This window comes from Vombatus ursinus, unplaced genomic scaffold (genome assembly GCF_900497805.2).
Source record: "Vombatus ursinus unplaced genomic scaffold, bare-nosed wombat genome assembly UNPS02014812.1, whole genome shotgun sequence".
In the NCBI taxonomy this organism is placed as follows: Eukaryota; Metazoa; Chordata; class Mammalia; order Diprotodontia; family Vombatidae; genus Vombatus; species Vombatus ursinus.
In genome coordinates, this window is record NW_020954590.1 from 3,120,633 (window position 1) to 3,142,903 (window position 22,271).

At 37.1% G+C, this 22,271-nt stretch overlaps 1 protein-coding gene across 2 annotated transcripts in view; it reads left to right on the plus strand.

Annotated features, from left to right (window-relative positions):
- The window catches only part of LOC114054125 (protein FAM110B), a 192,827-nt gene that overhangs the window by 25,432 nt on the left and 145,124 nt on the right, over positions 1 to 22,271 (plus strand). Inside the window, exon 1 of one of the 2 annotated variants that reach the window (XM_027877264.1) lies at positions 384 to 588. The exons of the other annotated variant lie outside the window; for it this stretch is intronic. The gene's annotated coding sequence lies outside the window, so the exon portion shown is untranslated. Of the gene's footprint in view, positions 1 to 383; positions 589 to 22,271 lie in introns of those variants that run through there. 2 annotated transcript variants of the gene reach the window in all.

A 22,271-nucleotide genomic window follows, 5' to 3' on the forward strand; every position in this document is an offset into this window, starting at 1 on the left:
AAGTCGCAGAAATGGGATCTGAACCTGATTCTTTTCTAAGTCTAGGGATTTTGTTGTTGTTGTGTTGTTTTTAACTAGTGAGTGGTCTGAAAATGGCATGGGAAGCACCCCATTTCCTGACCCTGTGAGTAGAAGTAGGAATTGTTTTCAATGGAGAGAATTGCAAGGGATATCTTCAGGGGAGAGCCAGGTTTCAGTTAAAGTGAGTTGGTCGATGGAGTTTAGAAGAAAAGTTTGAGAATTTAAGGGAGTTTGTTAAGTATCAGGGATTCTAAAGGGGAGAGTGGAACGGGCTAGTAAGAAGGCCAAACCCAGGGTAGGAGGAGCCTGAGGAAGAGCAGAAATGTTCTGGATAGGAATGACGATTTCGGAGGAAGCGACAGGAACGAGCAACAGTGTAACGGGGAAGTAGACTGAAATGGCATTTTGACTTTGGTTCATAACCTCCATTTTAAGGACTGGCTTCAAGTCTTGCCTTTGGTCCATGATAGCTGTGTGATTGTAGAAGCTGGTTCCCCAGCAGATCTTCAGAAACTACAAAGTACAGATGAATTGCTGATCTGTGTTGGCGAAGTGAGGTTCTATACTGTAAGTACTCCATACAACTACAATTACAAGTTTCTTCCTCCTTTTTCTCTCCCTTCTCCCATTAAAACAAGGGGGAAATGGATATTTAATAGTATTTGGAAATTGTATTGCCATAATTAAGGTGGGGAAATGCCAGTTAATTATTAGGAACCTTTGGTAACCTTATTAATTCAGGCCTTGAAAAGATGTGGGATATTTTATTTATTTAAGATTTAGTTTCTTAAAAACATAGTTTCATTTGCACTATTTACTTTTCTTAGGAATCTTAGGTTATCCTCAGTCTTTAAATCCAGCAATTTTATTGTCTTCTCAAATAGCTTTGCTCTTTTTTTGTTGCCAAGACACACAAAATTTATATTATGGAGGGTGTACTTTTTAAATTGATGAAAACAGATGTGGTCACTATTATCATGATTGAATTTGGAAGAAGATAATGAAAATAATAATTTCTAAAACCAATTCCGTCTCAGGTCACAAACTAAATAATAACCATTAAGTGAACTGATCATATCTTTATGAAAAAATATGAGGAAGGGGTTAGTGAAATCTAGTAAAATCTGTAAGCTGTAATTAAAGTGAATCCATCTTTCTAGAAAGAAATGTTAGTGTTTTTATGGGACACTGAACTTGTATTATATATAAAGTTGTTTTATTTAAGCCCTAGTAAAACCAGACATAAATTTGGGCATCTTAAAAATCCTTAGATTCTTATGCTTTTTTTTTCCTTTTAGGGGTAGAGGGAATTTCATTTTAGGTGAGCCTGACTAGAGGGAGTTAGGATACATATTCTTTGTGGCCTTTTAAAAGAAATAGCTGAAGTTTATGTGTCACTTTAAGATTTTTTAAGTGCTTTGTCTACATTATCTCACTAGATCTTAAAAATTTCCCTGTGAGGTAAATACTGTAGGTATTATCCCCATTTTATAGATTAGGAAACTGAGATTCAGGTTCATAGAGGCTAAGTGACTTGTACCAAATGAGTGTCAGAGCTGGGAATTGAACCCAGGCCTCTTTTGCCTCAGTGTCCAGTATAGTTTACATTCCACCCACCCCTCCTCATGTAATGATTTTGGGATGTATGAGCTTAAGAAACCTGGCTTCCCACTGAAAACACCATATTCCTTGTCACTTTCTCCAGTACTAGCAATTCCTCTCAGACCTTCATAGTAGGATTTTTTACTTCCTCCCACATCATTACCCACCCCCCTCCCCCCAGAATTCCCCATCATCCTTGCTTCTCTTCCAGATATCATTCAGTAACCTCTCCTCCTTTGAAGTTTAAACAATCTGATTATATCCCTTGTCTGGGTCCCTGTAGCTGCCATTTTCCAACCTTCAGGTCACATTCCAACCTTCCTAAATGATTTCAGCACCTGGTTAAATTCTTTCCTCTTCATTCCAACCCTTCATTATCCGAGGTAACTTTAATACACTGATAACCCTCCAAGTTCTTCAACACCCCCCACCCTACCCCCTTCCCCTCCCAACTTCTATGACCTTCGACCACTTGAGCTCAGTTTCCTGTAAGGGAGGTTATACTTAGACTCACCTACATTGAGAAATTCCTCTCTCTTATCATTCTCCTGTCCTTTCACCTTTCCCATGGCCTCCTGCTCTGGAACCTGCTCTTCATTCTTGGGTGTACCTTCAGTCCTAGTTTGTCCTAGTAAATCACCAGGTTTTAGTCAATCCTAGTCTTGTTCTGGCTTTACTTCCCTCACTTTCTTGTTAACCCTATTCTTAGCTATTTCTGAGAAGCCTCGGTTATCCTCTCAATTTGAGAGAAAGAATTAGTACTTCTCAGTCTACTATGGATCATATCAACTGATTTGTTGGGATCTATGGAAGTTAAAAGGCCAGGCTTTTGAGAGAAGTAGCCTGAATGCTTCATATTTTAATTCATTCAACAAACATGTATCTTGTGCATAATCCATTTTTCTATGCCTTTAGAGAAATACAATACTATAAGGAAATGGTTCTGTCCTCAAGGAACTTACAGTGCTGTGTTTTGTTGCTGTTCAGTCATGTCTGACTCTCTATGACTGGCTTCCCACTGAAAACACCATATTCCTTGTCACTTTCTCCAGTATTAGCAATTCCTCTCAAACCTTCATAGTAGGATTTTTTACTTCCTCCCACATCATTACCCACCCCCCTCTATGGGGGTTTTCTTGGCAAAGATATTTGCTATTTCCTTCTCCAGCTCATTTTGAAAATGAGGAAATGGAGGCAAATAGGGTTAAGTGGCTTTCCCAGGGTCACACAGCTAATATCTGAGGCCAGATTTGAACTCACGGCTTCCTGCCTCTAGGCCCAGTGCACAATCCGCTGCGCCTCCTAGCTGCCCTTTACAATGAAATAGTGAGGAGATATGTGTAGAGGTAAATATAATATCTATCAGGATATAATTGCCTAAGAAGAAAACCCCAATGAGATGAAATCCAGTAGGTATGTAGATGAGTAAAGGGTCATCCCTCGTTGCTATCAACCTGCCTAAACTATCCCCCTTTGTTTCTGCAAGTATCAGCTGATAGAAAGAATGCATATATATACTGGTTAAACCCAAATGACTGTTATATAAATATATACATATACCATCATCCTCTGATTTTTTTTCTGCATTGTGAAATATTCCAAGTAAATCTTGCTTTCAAACTCTTACTGCTCTTGTTGCATACTCTGTGGGTTTGAGAACATTATTGACATAAATGGATCATCTAATTCAGCGTAAGCTGAGAGAAGAGGGTTTTTTAAAGCTAATATTTATCTTCTGCAGGGAAGCCATGAACCATCAACCTTTCAGAGATTTTAGCTGTCTTAGTCTAGTGACTAGACTCTGGTCCTTTTTGTCATCCTAATTATGATGTAGTCCAGTGATATCAAACTCAAATAGAAATGAAGGCCACTGAACTGGACCCTACACTGACTTAGAAAACCACATATTAACATTATCTATGTTTTATTGTATTTTTATTAATTTTGTTAAATAACTCCTGATTACTTTTATTCTGGTTCAGGAACTTTGGAGTGTCGAGAGCCACAAGCTGACTGTTTGAGACCTCGAAAGTAGTCCTTTCTATGGATGGAGTGTAAACAGGGAGGCATTGAGTGATTTAAGCCAGTGTGGTTTCATTGTTTTGTTCACAGTATATGTTGTCAGTTCCATGAACATTACCCTTGCTTAACATTAAAAACCATTGTTTTATTTCAAGTTGTAAGGAAGGAAAAGGGACTTTTTTTTTTTTTTAAATAAAAAGGGCAGGTCATATCACCTACAAGTGTTTAGGAAATCAGAGACTGTGAGACCGACTGAAATTATATGTACCTCCTTTTAAAGGAAAGTTAAGAACCCTTAGAGAGACCAGCCTCTGACTTAGAGAAGAACTTTTAGAAGACATAGCTGGTAGAGGAAGAACCCTAGGGAGTCTCTGAGCTGCCAGTATTAAGGTATTTCACATCTCTATTTCAGCAGTTTAGTGATATTTTAAAATGGCCTACGGGCCATCAGTAGTTGGGAGAAAGAAAATAAGTCATTGTTTAAAGAAAGCCGATAACAATATTCCATTAGCAAAGTGTTAAAAAAAAATGTCACAAGAGCAGTTACAGGAATGATAAAGCACCTTGATTTTTCCCTGAAACATTTAACTTTGTTTAAATACCTTTTTAAATACCATGCCCTTGTCAGAATCAAAGTGTGTTAAATCCTTCACAAAACATCTTCTGTGAAAGAAAAAAAAATATATTAAAAAGTGGTATTTTGTTTTGTTTTTTTCTGCCCACTGCTTACTCATTCTCTAAGTGCTTGTCCTGCGGTGGGCACCGCTGGTGGAGGGATTATGCAAGTGATGAAGACAAAAGAAATTGAAGACTTGTTCCTTGCATGTGGGGAGTTTCCAAATCTAGAGACACAGCTTATGATTGTAGAATTGTCCCAGTAGTAAACAATAATTTCTAACCAGTCTAGAATAGGTTGGCTAGCACTAGCTGTGTTTAATGATGTCATGCATTCTCAAATATTGAAAGCAGAAAGGGGAATCTCTACAGTCTACGTTGTCTAAGCTCAGCCTGATGTGACGGGCAGGGAGCTTCTCCACTGAGAAAGACCAAGAACTGGAATAGAAGAGGCACTAAAAGTGAAAGGGTAGATTGGAGTAGAGAAGGTCAGTGTTCAGGATCTTGTTAGTACTGTAAACTTCTTACTTTAATGAACAGCGAAATTACACATTAAGTATACAGTTTGGACAGGGCATTAGTGGTAAAAAACACCTGGCTTCACCTTTTTTTTCCCTTTGCTTTGAAAGCTAAGATGTAATGTGAAATGAATCACAAGAAGGACCCAGAGGTTTGTAGTCTATTTTGCCAGCATTATGCTGAAATATTTTTCTGTTAAGCATGAAAAATGAATCTTGTGGATGTTAGTGTTCTAAATTCAGTATGTCTTTCTGTTTTTTGGGGAAATGAAAATCCATTTTAGGGGATAAACAAAGGATACCTTGGCAATATAGTCACTCCCATTTTGTCTGGAGGACTCACTCAAAGTGAGACCCTTTTACCCTCAGAAAAGATGGCTGTGAGATCTCAGTTGTTAATGGGCAATTGACTAGGGGTTTCTTGAGGAACTAGAAGAGTGAAGAGGCCATTTTTAATTTGGCTTATAACTTGCATACTCTTCTTTCAGATGGTTTAAACAATGCTCTTCATTCAAATGATTTAAACTTTCAGTATTTTGTAGTGACTTCTTTTGGAGGGTGGTGATCACTTTCTTCTTCCTTGTTTGGTGTTGAGAGTTACTTGAAGTGATGAGGGCAGAAAACGGCCACTTTACAATGGCGGTACCAAATAGAGCATGGCAAAGGAGTATGCCAAGCTTTACATTTCTTGGCATCGTATCCTAAAATTATATGACTTCTTTTTTCTATTTTTTCTTTTTAAAATTTCTAAATAAATTAAACTTAATTTAATTTATATTTTTGTTACATTTGTTTCATTTTGTTACTTTTTAAGTTTCAAACTCTCTTCCCCATCCGCACTAGAGAAGGCCACCATTTAACACAGATTTATATATACATATATATGTATGTATGTATATGTATGTGTGTATGCATATATACATACATATTGTATATGTGTGTGTATATATATGTACACACACACATATATATATATGTATATTTGTACAACCATTCTGTGTGTATTCCCATTTTTCTGTTCTTTTTCTGGAGGTGGATAGCATCTTCCTTCATACGTCATTTGTAGCTGATTTGAATATTTATAACACTCAGAATAGCTTATTCATAGTTGTTCTTTGAAAAATATTGCTGTTACTGTATACAACCTTCTCTGGGTTCTACTCGTTTCATTCTTTTTTATTGCATGCAAATCTTTCCATGTTTTACTAAAATCAACCTGTTCATCATTTCTTATAGCAGTCTTACTCCGTCACAATCATATGCCACAACTTGTTTAACCATTCCCCAACTGATAGGCATGCCCTCAATTTCTAGTTCTTTGCCACCACAGAGAACTGCTACAAATATTTTAGAACGTATAGGTTCTTTTCCTTTTTCCCTGATCACCTTGGGAAACAGACCTAATAGTGGTATTGCTGGATTAAAGGGTATAGGCAATTTAATAACTCTTTGGGCATGATTCCAGATTGCTCTCCAAAATGTTTGGATCAGTTCACAGTATATTCAACAGTATATTTTTGTCCCAATTTTTCCACATCCCCTCCAACGTTTGTCATTTCCCTCTTCTATATTTTCCTTTTTTTTAAATGCTTTGATGCCATTTAATTTTTTCCACTTACATTAGCCACAAGAATCAGATGTTAAATATGAACATAGTTATCTTCATGCTAACCGATTTTGGTGATTTCCCTATGCTTCTGTTTGTTCATTTTTCTTTTTTTTTTTAAAGAAGAATTTTCCATAAAGTAATAGTAATGGAGCATTCATCATGTAAAGATTTTAGGTAATTACAAAACGCATATGTTTTCTGTAAAAGTTTCTGCTGACTTAAGCTAGAAAAGAGATCTTCTGTATTATGGCTTCTGTTTTTTTCTTTTTCTTTGGCCAGGTTCTGCTACCTCAAACAAAGAAGTTCATTGATTTGGAGAAGTTGTTGTTGAAGGGAAATCTTTTACTAAATACAATGTAGACTTGAGACATCTTTGTATTCTTTCTTAAATAAGATAACTTTCTCAAGGATAGCCTCGCTGTTCTTTTCCTCTCAAATAATAATCTTTCCAAAATTGCTACATGTTTTAGAAACTATTTTTGCTTATTCTTATATTTATGGAAACAAGAGGTATTATAGTCTAGCTACTTCATTGTATTTTGAGCAGTCATTTTATTATCAACTATTTATGCTTTCTAACCTTTACAATTCTTTCTAAATGTGCTTTGTATAGGTAACTTCCAAGTCACTATATTCTTCTTTGTTTATTTAATAATCATTAACCCCTGACAATTACTATATAAGTGGTTCCTGAGTCCCTTAGCTGATATGCTCATTTTTAAAGCATTTGTATGATAGGTGGTAAATCTTCAGTTGATTCTTTGAGATGTAAATATAAATATATTTGTAAAACATAATAATTTTTCTCTAACTGCATGATTTGTGACTCTCATGCACAATAATAAATCAATCAGTGTTCCAGCCATGGTGCTAATATTGTTGAGTATATAAAAAAGGGGTGAAAGATAGCCCCTGTTCTCAAGGAACTTAAATTGGGGAAGGCTCATGAAGAAAACAACATGCAAACAAATATATATGTGTGTGTATACATATATATGTATCAAGCTATGTACAGGATTAATAGGAAATAATTAACAGGGAAGGCACTAGAATTAAGAGGGAATAGGGGAAGGCTGCTAGTAAAAGATGGGATTTTAGTTGGGACTTTAGGGAAGCCAAGGAGGTCATTCCAAAGGAGAGGTTCCAAGCATGGGGGACAGCCATAGAAAACGCCTGGAGCTGAGAATTGGAGCATCTTGTTTATGGAACAGCCAGAAGACCTCTGTCACTGGATCTGAGAGTATGTGGTGAGGATTAAGGTGTAAGAAGCCTGGAAAGGTAGGAGGGAACTAGGTTATGAAGAGTTTTGAATGCCAAAAAGGAGTACTGTGCATTTGTTCCCAGAGGGCACTAAGCCATTGGAGTGTCAGGGGCAGAGGAAGCAGTATGTGTGTGACATGATCAGACTTATGCTTTAGGAAAATCACTTTAAGTGGCTGAATGGAGGATGGGTTGAGGGGGAGAGACTTGAGGCAAGTAGACTTCCAGCAGCTATTTCAGTCATTGAGGTGTGAGGTGATTAGAGCCTGCACTAGAGTAGCGGCGATGTCAGAGGAGAGAAGGGGTTGTATTGGAGACATGGTGAAACTGACAGACCTTGGGAACAGATTGGACATGGGAGGGTGAGAGATACTGAGGTGACTGGGACGACTCCTAGTTTGGGAGCCTGAGGGACAAGGAGGATAGTGTTCCCCTCCACAATAGAGGGAAGGTGGGAGGCGGGGAAGGATCTCGGGGGTAAAAGTGACATAACCCTTAAAAACAAAACAAAACAAAACAAAACAAAATAAACCTTAGGGAAGCTGTATTTGTCCAGTTCTTTGCTGATTATAAATGGAAACTTGGAGAATGTTGAATGCCTCTGGCCTTTGTTATAATAATAATAATACTAATAACCCACATTTAAATGGCATTTTAAGATCCACAAAGCGCTTTCCAGACAACAATCCCATTAGTTAAGATGGTCCAAGCGTTATTATCCCCATTTTAGAGATGAAAATGCTGAAATTCAGAGATTAATTGACTTGCCCGTGGTTGCACAGATAGCAAACTCAAAACTCTAATTTCTTGTCTCCAAGTCCCAGTATTCTTTCTACTATAACACAATGTCTCTATTCAAAAATTTTTTATCAGTGACTTGGATAAAGGCATGGCCAGTGTGCCTTCAAGCATATTGGGGCAACTTATGGCACAGTGGGTAGAGCGCTGAACCTGGAATTGGGAAGACTTGAGTTCAAATCCTACCTTAGACCCTTACTATCTGTGTGACCCTGGACAAGTCACTTCACCTCTGTTTGCCTCAGTTTCCTCAACTGTAATGGGGATAATAACACCACCTACCTCACATGGTTGTTGTGAGATAATATTTGTAAATATTTGTAAAACTCTTTTAGGACAGTGCCTGGCACATAGTAGGCAATATATAAATGTTCATTCCCTCGAACTTTGGGCAAAGAGAGGGACTAAATAATCTTGGAAATGCTTTCCAACTTTAAATTGTGTGATTCTTTAACAGTCAGACAATTTAACATCACTGCCTTCTATTAACTCTATTCAAGAATTTTATTGATTTTGTCTGTTTATTGCCAATTTTTAGTTTATACCTGGGAAATAACTTTTCGTTCAAAAATAGCTTAGGAGAAATATTATTTAACATAGTTAAGGGACAAGAACCAGTGAATGGAAGCTGTGTTGCTCAGCTTCATGCACTCTGAAAAATTGGGTAAACATGCTGTCTATGTTTTCAAGTTTTCAGGGCAGAACAGGGACAAAGATAATAGAGTACCTTCTTTAAATATTGAGTCCTCCCTTCATCTTGGTATCAGTGAGTACTGATTTCAGTCACTGTTGTTTAGGTCTAGTCAGTGAAGCAGCTTTAGTTCCAGCAAATTCTATGACTCAACTTGGCAAATTCATCTACCCTCAGGCTTTGACATCTGCCCTTTTCCTAGACCCTAAGTCTCACTGTGCTTTTCCATCTTCCCTGCATTTGTATCCTGGGCAGGGTATTGTATCTTTGTGTTAGAATGGGAGCATCTTGAAAGCAGGTACTTACTCTTACTTTTCTATATGTGTCCCTAGTACCTAGTCTCTAGTCCTTAGCACAATACTTTGCATATAATTCATAATTTAAAAAAAATTTGTTCATGCATTCATGTGTTCATGAACCCATGTTAATCATTGTTTCCCATCATTGCCTACAGGTTATCCCTTTAGCAACATATTCTAGAAATTTGCCAGAAATCTACCAAGGTAGTTACTTGTAGTTTGAAATACTTACCTTCTTTCCATTTTTGAAAATCAGTAGGTTTATTTTTTTTTAATACATAATATGATCTCACAGTGCAGTAGTATAGCTAGGTAGATACATTGTATTTAGGTTGACTCTCAAGAAGGTTTTTCTAACTGCATTCATGATTGTGTGGAAAGAGTAAGAGTGACAGGGATTAGCTGTTCTCTATGGTGAAAAGAAAAAAAAAAAGCAAAATCGTTTAAATAGTTCTTTTTCACCATTGTACTTTCCTATCTTCTCATCCTTGATAATCAGGGTTCCTATCATCTATTTGATCTTCTTGCCCTCAGTAACTAAAGATGCCTTTTTTTATTATCTTTGGCATTTATTGAAGTTTACAGACCCTTACCTTTCTTTTGTATTCATCCTAAGTTATCAGCCTTCACTTCTATGTGCTCTTGTATGTCTACTTTTGAAATTTCAGTCAATCCAAGAAAGCAGTAGTTAGTTCAAGCAACATAAATCTATTTAAATATACCTCCTTACCTTCATAATCTGAATCACTTGCAAATGTTACCAAAATTTTGTTTTTAAAATTCACCACTCGAGCTGACTTCTTCTTTCAAGTCTTAGCCCACGGAATCTTACTTTCCTTATCTCTAAACTCTTTGAAATCTGCTTTCATAAAGTGGAGTGATGCACATTCGTGAACCTGGGAAGAGAGGTTCAGTGGAGAGCATTTGGATGAAGAGCAGAAGATGGAGAAACAAGGACATAATGGTGGGAGTACTCTAGTATTGCCTACCTCATTGATTCTGAATTCTAAAATGGTGTGATCACTGCCTCCCAGAGTTCCTGTCATTTCTCCTTTACCAACAGCAATACTTATTCTTGGTGTTCCCTCTAACTTATAAAAGGTTAAATTATCTGCAAGATAAGTCAAGAATTTCTCTGATTATTTCCTTTGTATAGAAAGAGAAATCAACAGATGTCCAAATAGGTAGAGTCTCCCAACAAAACCATATTCTGTCTGGGCATGGTGGCACCTACTTGTGATCCCTACTCCTGGGGATGCTGAGGCTGGTAGATTTCTTGAGTTTATTCTGAGTTGTAGTAGGTAAGGCTAAAGCTGATTGGTTGTTCACACTAAATCTGGCAACAGCAGGAGGAATGCCCCAGGAACAGAGGACCACCAGACTATTTACCCAAGGAGGAGAGAACTAAGTAGATTAATAATGTCTCCATGCACTCCAATGGGTGGCCACTGCACTTACAGCCTTGGCAAGGTAGAGAGACCCAGTCTCATGAAAACAAAACATTCTACCTCTTTGTTCATTGTCAGGACTTTGTCCATTTGTCTCAGCTGGCCCTGAGCCCTATAGTATGCTCCACCACTCTTTCATTGTTTTTCCTCCTTTGATCCCTACCCAAATAATTTCCATCTTCCTTCTCCTTTCCCCTCAGGTTCATGTATTTCTACACTGTTGAATATTTTCCTAATGTTCACTGTATGAAAATGTACTCTTACATAGCCTTTGGACCTTAAACCAAGTTCTTAATAATTCATGTGAATTTAAAGAATTAAATTAAAATTTTTTAGGATAATTTCACTTTGACCAAGCATTATTACACAGAGATAGCAAAGCTATTTGTAATTGGTAGTATAGCTTCATCCTGATCATACCATTATGTTATATCTTTTGCATTTTTATATTTCTAGTACTGCAAGTAAGAAATTAATTTCCTTGGCATTTCCTTATTTTAATAGATTAAGTATACCGAAAGAAGTGAGAGAACTATAAGAGTAACAATAACAATAAGAATAAAAAGACTCTACTAGAAGAATCTAAGAACAAAGTAAGTGCAAAATTTTGATTTTTGAACTGTCTTAAAAGGCCAGCATAGCTTAAGAGACCCTGAACTTATTCTTTATAATTTTGAAGAAAGCATTTTTTGCCAAAGTTTATTAAATCACATATATTAATCTGAATACCTGTGTAGTCTTCAGCAATTATCTCAGTAGGTAAATTACCCCAGCTTGGAGTTAAGTTTCTATTTTAATCAAATATTATTACTTTGTACTTTATGTTCTCATCTCAGGCCAAGTTTGGTGGAGGTTGCAGGTTGTTTTGAAAGTTTTAAATGTGAGAGTGGGAAGTATCATTTCTAGTTGGTATTTAAATAGAAAAATTCAGAATTCCTTTTCTAAAGCTATGTAAAATCTAGGTTAAGATTTGCAGCTTTGTTTTATTAATAACATTTATGATTTTGTTCACTACTCATAACCACAAAAAAAAATTAAGGAAAATGTTGAGGAGATTGTCACTGAAATGAATGAACTGGTTCTTAGCCATCATCTTCTGGAGTCCCAAAGGCTTTCTTAAAGCATTTTCCCATTGGCTGTTCTTAACAACAATGTAAAATACATTGCAAATCCCCTATGACAAATACCCATTTTAGTCAGAACATTTTTCTTCCACTGCCTGCCACCTCCCACTACCAAGTAAACAAAGATGCAGTTATCTCGATGTATGGCATTAGGGTTTAAAACAGATGCTTGAGTAGAAGATTGTTCATTTTGCCATCATAGTATTTTATTTTTTATTGCCAGATGTCCAGATGACATTTATGTTCAGCATTTATCCAAGAGCTTCACACTCCTTTTTTCCCCCCAGTGGTGCACTGGGTACCAAGAATCTGGGAGGTTTGAACTTTGGGTTTTTAACCCAATCTGGTCACTGAGTTAGGGTGAGCCTCTCTGATTTAAGCTTCCTAGATATGACATTTCACATTGGCCCTCCAACTCTGCAACTTTGCTACCTGTGTGACCCTGGGCAAGTAACCTAATCTCTCTGGATCTTTCAGGTCATAAGTGAAGGGCTTGGACTAGATGATCTTTCCATCTCTAAATCTGGTCCTGTGAGCTCCTTTTTGGAATATTTTGGACATGTGGAATTTGAAGTGAAGACCTTGAGAGCTAGGTATACTGAACTGAATATCATGAATGCTTTTTTTCTTTATACTGAAGAACACACACAATAAAGGTTTTTAAATTGTGCCACAGGAATTTATTTTACATCTATTTTGATTCCTTGCCCTGTTACCCAACTGTATCCCAGTATGATGCATTGATATTGAGATCTATAGTATTAGTATTCTGCCATGGTTTGTCAATTTTGTTTCACAGTTGGGCTCAATGACACTGAAGAGGCTATAGAAAGAAAGTTAAGATGGTAAGTGTTTGGGGCCCTCCAAGGAAATTATCCTAAAAACAAATTCCTGTTTGAGGTGGAAGATTACCTATTTGGTGCAGCTTAGTGTTTGGCTGACATTTTTTTATTTCCTTGTAAAGCAAATCAGTATCTCCCTCCCCTCTCCCATTTATATTAGGAAAGGTTTTCATTCTTACAGATCTCAAACAAAAGCTGGTTTGCTTTTATCAAGGTTTTGGGTTTTTATTATTTATTGAGGTAAAAGTTGAACTAGATGACTTTCCAAGTTCCTGTACAACTCTAAGAATCTAAGATTCTATGTCACACTTTTGCTTATAGGACAGACTTTTCCCCATGAACAGTGTTTACCTCAGAAATAAGAGAAATAAAAATTAGAATTGTTTGCCTCTTATATTAGTTCTTTTTTTCTGAGCTCCCTCCTTGTCGGTTATATGTGTGTGTGTATATGTATATATGTGTTTATATGTACACACACAGATATATGTACGTATATCTATGTAGTTTATTGATGTTTATGAAATTAGGAGGTTAGACAAGGTCTTTTCATTGTGCCACTGGGTATAAAAATTGATCTCTAAGATCCTTTTTAACCTTAATATTTTGTGGAATCTATGATGGATTCTACATGGAAACTGATAGTATTGTTTCCCACCTTTTTTTGTTCTTAGATACTAAATTAACATTTAAAAAATGAAATTCATGCATTTAATGATGATGATCACACTCCAAAAATAACCTTTATTCATTAGACTCCACATGAAGCATAACTCAGACAACCATCGTGTCTCAACATAAATCAGTTCTTCCTGGGAGGGCCATAGCTGCCCCTGAGAGAGTGGTAGTCAGCTGGTGTATTTATTTACAAAGTATTATTGTTGATAGAGAAGTTTTCCTGTCATTGCTACTGCTTCTTTGGCAGGGCATGGGGCTGGTCCTGTAACCAGATGTTGATTCTTCAAAAGAAGAGTGGTATAGTACAAAGTGCAATGAATAGGATGAAGTCATAGCCTTTCAGTAGATTTGGTTTCTTTTGTAGTCCTGTATTATTAGTATTCTATGTATTTAAAAATTTAGAAGTGGTCCAGTTTCCCCAGACTGTCAAAGGTGTCTGTCACACAAAAATGGTTACAAACCCCTGTCTTATATCACAATCGGCACTTGACTAAGAGTTCACCAGTTGCTTATTGTGTACTTCAAACTAGGTGTCCTACAGACATCTCAAATTAGACACTTCCAAAACTAAACTTGTTATCTTTATCTCTAAATTCTTCCTTCTTCCAAACTTCCATATTTCTGTCAAAGCAATCACCACCCTTCTACTTCCTGTCACTAAAGTGCAAACTGTTTGGGGCATCCAGTTTGAGTTTTTTTCCTCAACTTTCAACAGCACTGGCCAGATTTATGTCTCCATATACTGGAATTTTTCTCTTTATTTGTTTTTTACCTTTTTGCTTTTAGGTTTGGAAAAATATGTAGGGATTGAAAGTTGTCCTTTGCCACCTTCTCACCTATATTTGCCTCTTCAAAAAGGCCTGTGTGTTTCTTTAGTTTCATCGACTGCTATGATAGGTTTACATTTCTTATCAGAAAAATGACAACCCATGACAAATATATAGTCTGATGAAAATGAAATGCATTAATTACTTGTTCATCTCAAAAAATCAATATTCTGGGACAGCGAGGTGGCTCACTGGTAGATAGAGCACTGGCCCTGGATTCAGGAGGACCTGAGTTCAAATCTGGTCTCAGACACATAACACTTACTATCTGTGTGACCCTGGGCAAGTCACTTCACCGCATTGCCTAGCCAAAAAAAAAAAATCAGTATTCTGTGAGGGGACATAACTGTTTAGTACTTACTCATCAGGAATAAAACTCCTTGTTGATGTAGTTCTCATCTGAAATGTTAGAAGAATAAGAAACTTCTACAGTATAATCATCAATGAGGTTCTTAATGATTCTTCTTTCATTACTGTCACTCCCTAACTACCATGTATTTATTCTGCATATAAACGTGTATACCTATACTTCAATAGGTACATATCTCCCCAGATAGAATATAAGATCCTTGAGGTTAGATACTGTTGTAGTTTTTATATTTCTGTCCCCAGCATCTAATACAGTATCTAGCACACATAGTAGGCATTTAATAAATGCTTTTTGATTGATATATTTACTCTGTCAGTAAGCAGTAATCCTGGAGTCTCTAATAATGTAATAATGTATATCTTGCTAATATAAATATGGTTTATAAGATATATAATTTGTAATAAATGTAAACAAACATGTGTTCTAGACATATGAGAGGCAGTGGGATGTAATAGGTAGAGAACCAGCCATGGCTGGGTTTTTGCTAGTGCCATTTTCTCATTGAAGTTCGTTCTACCAATGAAATCATATGATGAGTCCCAAGAAATATTGTAAGCTGTCTAGATACTAGGTCAAATGAAAATCTATCTTGAAATCTGTATAAGTATATACAGTGGAGAAATGTATTAGCTTGAAGTTATAAATGCTGAGGTTTTTATCTCTGCATATTTATTCAAGTGCCTTTAAAACATTAGGCTTGTCAAATTAGCTCCATTGTCAGTTCTGATAATTTCTTTGAAATGTTTTTCTCCACCTTCAATGACATTATTAGTGCCTGCCAGAAATAATAGCTAGCATTGACATAGTGCTTTAAGGTTTACAAAGTGCTTTACAAGGAGTCACAGCCAAGCAACTGGCATCTCCGTCTCTCACCACCCAGGTTCAGGTCACAAATCCAGGGTGAACTGCAAGAGGACCTATGCTAAAGAGCAAGGTTCCGGAATGAGGAGTGATTGTGGGTTTTAGGCAGTGTACTAAGCAAGGAGTAAGTTCAGAATCAAGCAGTAGCTATGTGGCTTAATGACTCTCATTCAAGCTGTTTGCCCAGTCAGAGGCTTGAAGAGGAATAACCAGTGTGAGAATCCTAGACCAAAGGGAAGCCTGGAGTTCTGTCTCTCTGAAACAGCAATGTTTTTTACTGGGCTGATAGTGGCTGAATCCAGCAGTATAGTCTATTGAAACCGTAAACTGGGAAAACATGTGCCTGTTGCTCAAATCAAACCCAGGTCAGGAAATTGCAGAGCCCAGACCAAGAGGTCAGAAATCAGGCTTTATCCTGGCTTAGTCCACTTGGAAGCTCCTATCATCTATTCATCATCAGGGTCATAGAAGAAGTTTAATGAGGACCTAGACTGACATGTCTTGATGATTTTAAAATAAGAATGGGAAGGGAAGGAACAAGGAATACATTGGGAGAGGGAGAAGAGAGAAGGTTAAGGAAAATTATATCTCATAATTGGGTTGCACATGTAGAAGTTTATGTCAACAAGGAGAAAGAAGTTGGGAGGGGGAAACAATTGACATTTGAAACTCACTTATCTGAATTGGTCAAAGGCAGAAAGAATACACATGCATGAAGTACAGAAACACTTCATTCAATAGGGATGTAGGGAAAGGGTAAAGGAAGAAAGGGGAATTAGAGCAAAGGTAAATTAAGGGAGGGATTAGTCCTAAACAAAACAAATTCTAGCCAAGAATGTACAAAAATCTTTATTTTTTTTTGGCAAACTGAAGAATTATAAACTGAAGGGATACCAATCAATTGGGGAATTGCTGAGTAAGTTTGGTATATGATGGTGATGTTGTGCGGTAAAAAATGATGAAGGTAAAGGTTTCAGAGAAACCTAAGAAGACTCGTATGAACCAGTGCAAAGTGGAACCAGGGGAAAGATTTATTGATGACAACAATATTGTAAAGCCAACTTTGAAAGATTTAGGAACTCTAACAGCGTGATGACAAAGGACTAATGATGAAACATACTACCCATCTTCTGGTAGTGAGGCAAGAGAAACTTTTATGGTCATGGCCAATGCAGACGTTGTTTTGCTTGACTATCATGTTTATAACGGGGGTTGTTTTGTTTTGTTTTGTTTTGTTTTGTTTTTCTTTCGTTTCTTTCAATACTTACTTGAGGTGCAATGCTCTATCCAATGCTCTAGAAGTAGCTGGGTATTTTAGTGGATAGAGTGCTGGCCATAGAGTCTGGAAGACTTGAGTCCAAATACAGCTTCTGACACTTAATATCTGTATAACTATGGGCAAGTCATTTAACCTCTATCTGCCTTAGTTTCCTCAGCCTGTAAAATGGAGAATAGTAATAGCGCCCCTCTCGAAGGGTTATTGTGAAAACCAAATGAAACATTTGTAGAGTGCTTAGCACAGTGTCTGACACATAGTATGTATTTAATAAGTGCTTGTTCCCTCCCCCCTTCTTATTTAGGGGGGGAAAGATATGAGGGAGAAAATGTGGATTCTTTGCAGATTGAAAAAAAAATTTAAAGCAGAAAAAAGAGAGAGAGGAGAAGTAAGGCTATCAATAGTATCAGAAAAGCAGGGCAGCTTTGAATTATACAACTATTACGTGTTCAATTTATCATATTTTAACAGAAAATCTAGCTTTATAATAGAAATTTAAAATTTCATGTAAAACCAGCCCCCTTTTTGTTCTATATCTATGGAGATCTTCATTTTATTTGGTGTTTGTTAAGTTCAGAATAAAAAAAAAAATTAAGTGCTTTACAAATGTAATCTCATTTGATCCTCACAGCAACTCTATAAGGACAATTCTGTTATCATCCCCATCTACAAATGAGGAAACTGAAGTGGACAGAGGTTAAGTGACTTGTCCAGGGTGACACAGCTAGTTAAGTGTACAGACTAGATTTGAACTCATATCTTCTTTTCAAGGCTTTCTACTCACTGAACCACCTAGCTACCTCAAAAATAATGTTTGAATTTCCACAATTATGTTTGCATTGTACAAAAGATAATGTGATTTAATAATTTTCACATACTTCTGTTTATAATTGACCTAAAGTTTTATTTAACCTGGCAAGTTATTATCTCTTATAGTAGACACCTAAATCAAATATTGATTTATAAATTTGTTAATTGCCCTTTACTGCTATAGACATGAGCTTCTAGGCAGTTGATAGTTTTAACATAAATACAATCCACCTACCTTATTCAATTCACCTATATCCGTACGTTATATGATTAGTAATTTTAAGAGAGTTCCATTAAAACTGTGGTTTTATCTATTGTACAATGCTGTTAACCAAGGATGAGATTAATTAAATGAAAATTAGGTATGCAGTAAGTCATGGAAAAATCTATGTGGCCTATTTATGATTGCCTAAAGCAAAAAGTGTTCATTTTTAGGAGTGTACAGAAAAATCACAGGTGTTAATTTTATTGTAGCCAAACTAAAAGTTAAGGTTCATAAGTGGCAGAATTTGCAATTCAATGTGAGTTTTAATTTCATGGTTCATTTTTTATGTAAAAAAATGAACCATAAAAGATAATTGTAGTTTAAACATGTGGATCTCTTTAAACTGAATAGCACAAGGAATTTTGAGAGTGATTATTTGTATTTATGTGTTTTGTAAGGAAAGCTGCAAGTAACACTGGGCCTTGAGAATAAGTATGAAGTCTACAGAAATCAGGCTGTAGGCTTTGGCTATTTGCCTTTTTTTTCCTTATGTTTGCTTTTAGTTCATGGTTTGTTCTAGAAATCAAACAAAGATTCATATCATGCCCTGGCATTCCTGAATTGCAGCACCGGGAATAAATTCAGGGAGTTCAGGTAGCAGTACACTGTATCCAATCTACAATTGTTTTTAGTGATATCCTAGAGTGATCTTTGATTTGAACTCTCTTTTTGGTTTATTTGCTTTCAATATTAATTCAAAGCGACAAAGGAGCGACAGAGCACTTTAAGCAAGAGTTTATTTTAACATGTAGTCATTGTGTATGATTTAATAGTCCTTTAAGCCCTCTTAAGTATTTGAATTTCTTCTTTTGAAAGTCTTAAACAATGAGTTCCTGTAATATACAGTTAGTTATCTGGATTGTCATAGTTATTTTTAAATTTAATAACACTTTTCTTTAGAAAAAAAGAAATCCACCTTCCCCTTTTGCAGAGCTTAGTCCAGACCTGTTAACTAAAATTTTGGTATGTTTTATGGGATGTTTACTGACGTTCATTTTTAAACTTTGGGGAAAATATTTGTCAGTGAGCATAACCTTGTAAGATACTGTGCTACACTGTGAGGTTAGAAAGACACTAATAATAATAACATTAATAATAGCAATAATAATGACAATAGCTAGCATGTGTGTAACACCTTCTATGTTCCAGGCGCTGTGCTAAGCACTTTAGAAATATCTCATTTGATCCTCACAACACTAGGAGGTAGGTGCTATTATTATCCCCACAAGGAAACTGAGGCAAGCAGAGGTTGAGTGACTTGCCCAGGGTCACATAATTAGTAAGTGTCTGAGGCTAAATTTGAACTAAGGTCTTCCTGATTTCAGGCTGAGTGCTCTCTCTGCCATGCCACTTACTTGCCTTTAAATAGACCCTGCCCTCAAGGAGATTATGTTCTTTTGGGAGAATGCAGTAAATATACAGATAAATAAATAAGGAGGAAGAGAGCAGTAATAACCCAAGAAACACTTCTCTTAAGAGGTAGCACCTGAATTGAGTCTTGAAGGAAGCTAAGAATTTTTGTATTTTTTTGATAGACGTTTTTTACTAAATAGGTACATATGGTAGATGTGTTTTTCTTAATAAATATTTATCTTTTTGTTTTTATGTCATCTAGATTTCCCCCTGTATCTCTCTCCACCCCTGAACAATCCTTTAAATCTGCAGGTTTTTAAATAATAAAAATAAACATATAGGTCTTTATAGTGTGCAAAGCACTTTACATAGATTCTTCCCTCTGCTCCCCATTTGTTATCTTTCATTCTCTCTTCCTTTGTTCCAGTCTCAGAGGAGGACATCTTTCTTCTCCTTGTCAAGGACAGCTCCTGAACTTGTGCCCTTGATACATTCCCTACTCTCTCTTCTGGGAGCTTGCCCTTTCGATCATCCTCTCTCTTTCAAACCTTCCATCTTTCTTTATCTTCCACTGGCTTTTTCTTGCTCTTTATAAACATACCCAGGTCTCCCTCATCCTTCAAAACCTTCACTTGAGCCATTTCCTCAAACTATCAGCTTGTATTCTCTCTTTCACTCGTTGTCCATACTTCCCCACAACCCCCTCCAGTCTGGCTTTTGGCCCAATCACTGAGCCCTCAAAGGTCAACTGAGCCCATGGGGTATAATAACTAGAGCCCTGGAGTTGGAGTCTCTCGAAGACATGAGTTGAATTTTGCCTCTTAGGCTTAACTGTGTGGCCCTAGGCAAGTCAATTAAACACTCTGAACCTCTGTTTTCTCCACTGTAGAATGAGATAATTGTACTCAATCTCTAAAGTGCCTTTTAGTTGTATAGATAAGATCATAGAATCTCTTATTTGTCAAATCCAGTGTCCTTTTCCTAGCCCTTACCCTTCTTGACCACTCTGCTGCTCCGATGTTGAGCAGCCCCTCTTCCTGGACACTCCTCCCTCGATCCTAGGTTTTTATGCCTCTACTCTCTCCTACATCTCCATTCCTTCTTAGTTTCCTTTGGTGGATTCAGGGCTTTGTCCTAGACTCTTTTATGTCTATGCCCTCATCAGTTCCCCTGGCAAAATTATCTCTATGCAGATGACTCTCAATCCACTCATTCAGCCCTGATCACAACTGCTAATACCGTATGTCCAACTGCATGGTCCATAGGCATCCCAAATTCAGCCTTTCCAAAAGATAACTCATTTTCTGGCTTCTGAAAACTATCCTTGTCCCTGGCTTCCCTGTTTCTGCCACTGACATCATCATCCCTCCAGACACTAAGGTTTGCGATCTTGTAGTCATCCTGCATATTTCACTCTCCCTCATCTCGTTTATCTAATCGGTCATTTAGTCTCATTATTTGCCAACTTTTATTAATTCTACCTCAATCTTCTCTCTGCTTATATGGCCACCACCCTAATTCAGGCCCTCATCACCTCCTCGATTAATGAAATAGCCTTTTAATTGTCTATCTGCTTTAAATCTCTCCCCCTTTCCATTGTTTCCTCTTTACAGTTGCTGTATTGATATTCTTACAGCACAGATTTGATCCCATCACTCCTTTCCTTAGAAGCTTCAGTGACTCCTAATTGCCTCCAGGAAAAAAAAAATCCAGACTGCCTATAGTGAGTCCATAAACATTTATTAAGCACCTACTAGGTGCCAGGCATTGTGCTGAACACTGAGAATACAAAAAGAGACAAGAGACAGTCCATATTCTCAAGGGGCTCATGGTTTAATGGAGGAGGCCACAAGAAAACAAAAACATACAAACAAGGTATGTATGGGATAAATAGGAAATGATTAATAGAGGGAAGCACTAGAAATAAGAGAGGTTGGGAAAGGCTTATTGTAGATGTGATTTTAGTTGGAACTTAAAGGAAGCCAGGTAGGGATAAGGAGGGAGAAGATCCTGGGCATGGGGAACAGGCAAAGAAAATAGCCAGAGCCAAGAAATGGAGTGTCTTGTTTATGGAACAGCAGGGAGATTAATGTCTCTGGATCAAAGAGTATGTGATGGAGAATAAGGTGTAAGAAGATTGGAAAGGTTGGAGGGGGGCTAAGTTATGAAAGACTTGGATGCCAAACAGAGGATTTTGTGTTTGATCCTGGAGGCAATACAAAGCCCCTAGAGTTTGTTGAGTAGGAAGGGGATGTGATTGGACCTGCAATTTAGGAAAATCACTTTAGTGTCTGAGTGGAGTATGGATTGGAGTGGAGAGAGACCTGAAGCAAGCAGACCTAACTAGCAGGCTATTGCAGTAATCCAGGTATTAGATGGTAAGGGCCTGCACTGGAGTGGTGGAAGAGGGAAGGAGGCATGTTCAAGAGATACTGCAAAGGTGAAATTGACAGGCCCTGGCAACAGATTAGATGTGGGAGGTGAGAGATAGCCCTTCACAGTTTTGGCTCCAGCCTATCCTTCTAGACTTTCATTCTCCCCTTCTCATATTCTACATTCCAGTAAAACTGGGCATCTTACTATTGCCTAGATCCATTCAGTGTCCCATTTCTATGACTTTGCATTGGCCCTTCCCCATGCCTGGAATTCATCCCCTCCTCTCTCCACCTCTTGGAATCCCTGGCTTCCTTCAGGGCTCAGCTGGAGTGCTACCTTTCCCTACATAAGCCTCTCTCTCACCTCCTATCATCCCTAATTTTTTTTTTTTTTGTATTTATAAGTCACTTAACCACTCTCATTTTGTAAAATGTGGATAACAACAATAAAACCTTACATCACTGTTGGGAAGATCACATGGGATGGCATGTAAAAGCACTTTGCAAACCTCAATATGCTATATAAATGTTTGCTATCATTATTATTATTATAAATCTAAACAATTTTATGAATGCATTTTTTTTGTTAAATCACATTTATTTCTTAGTA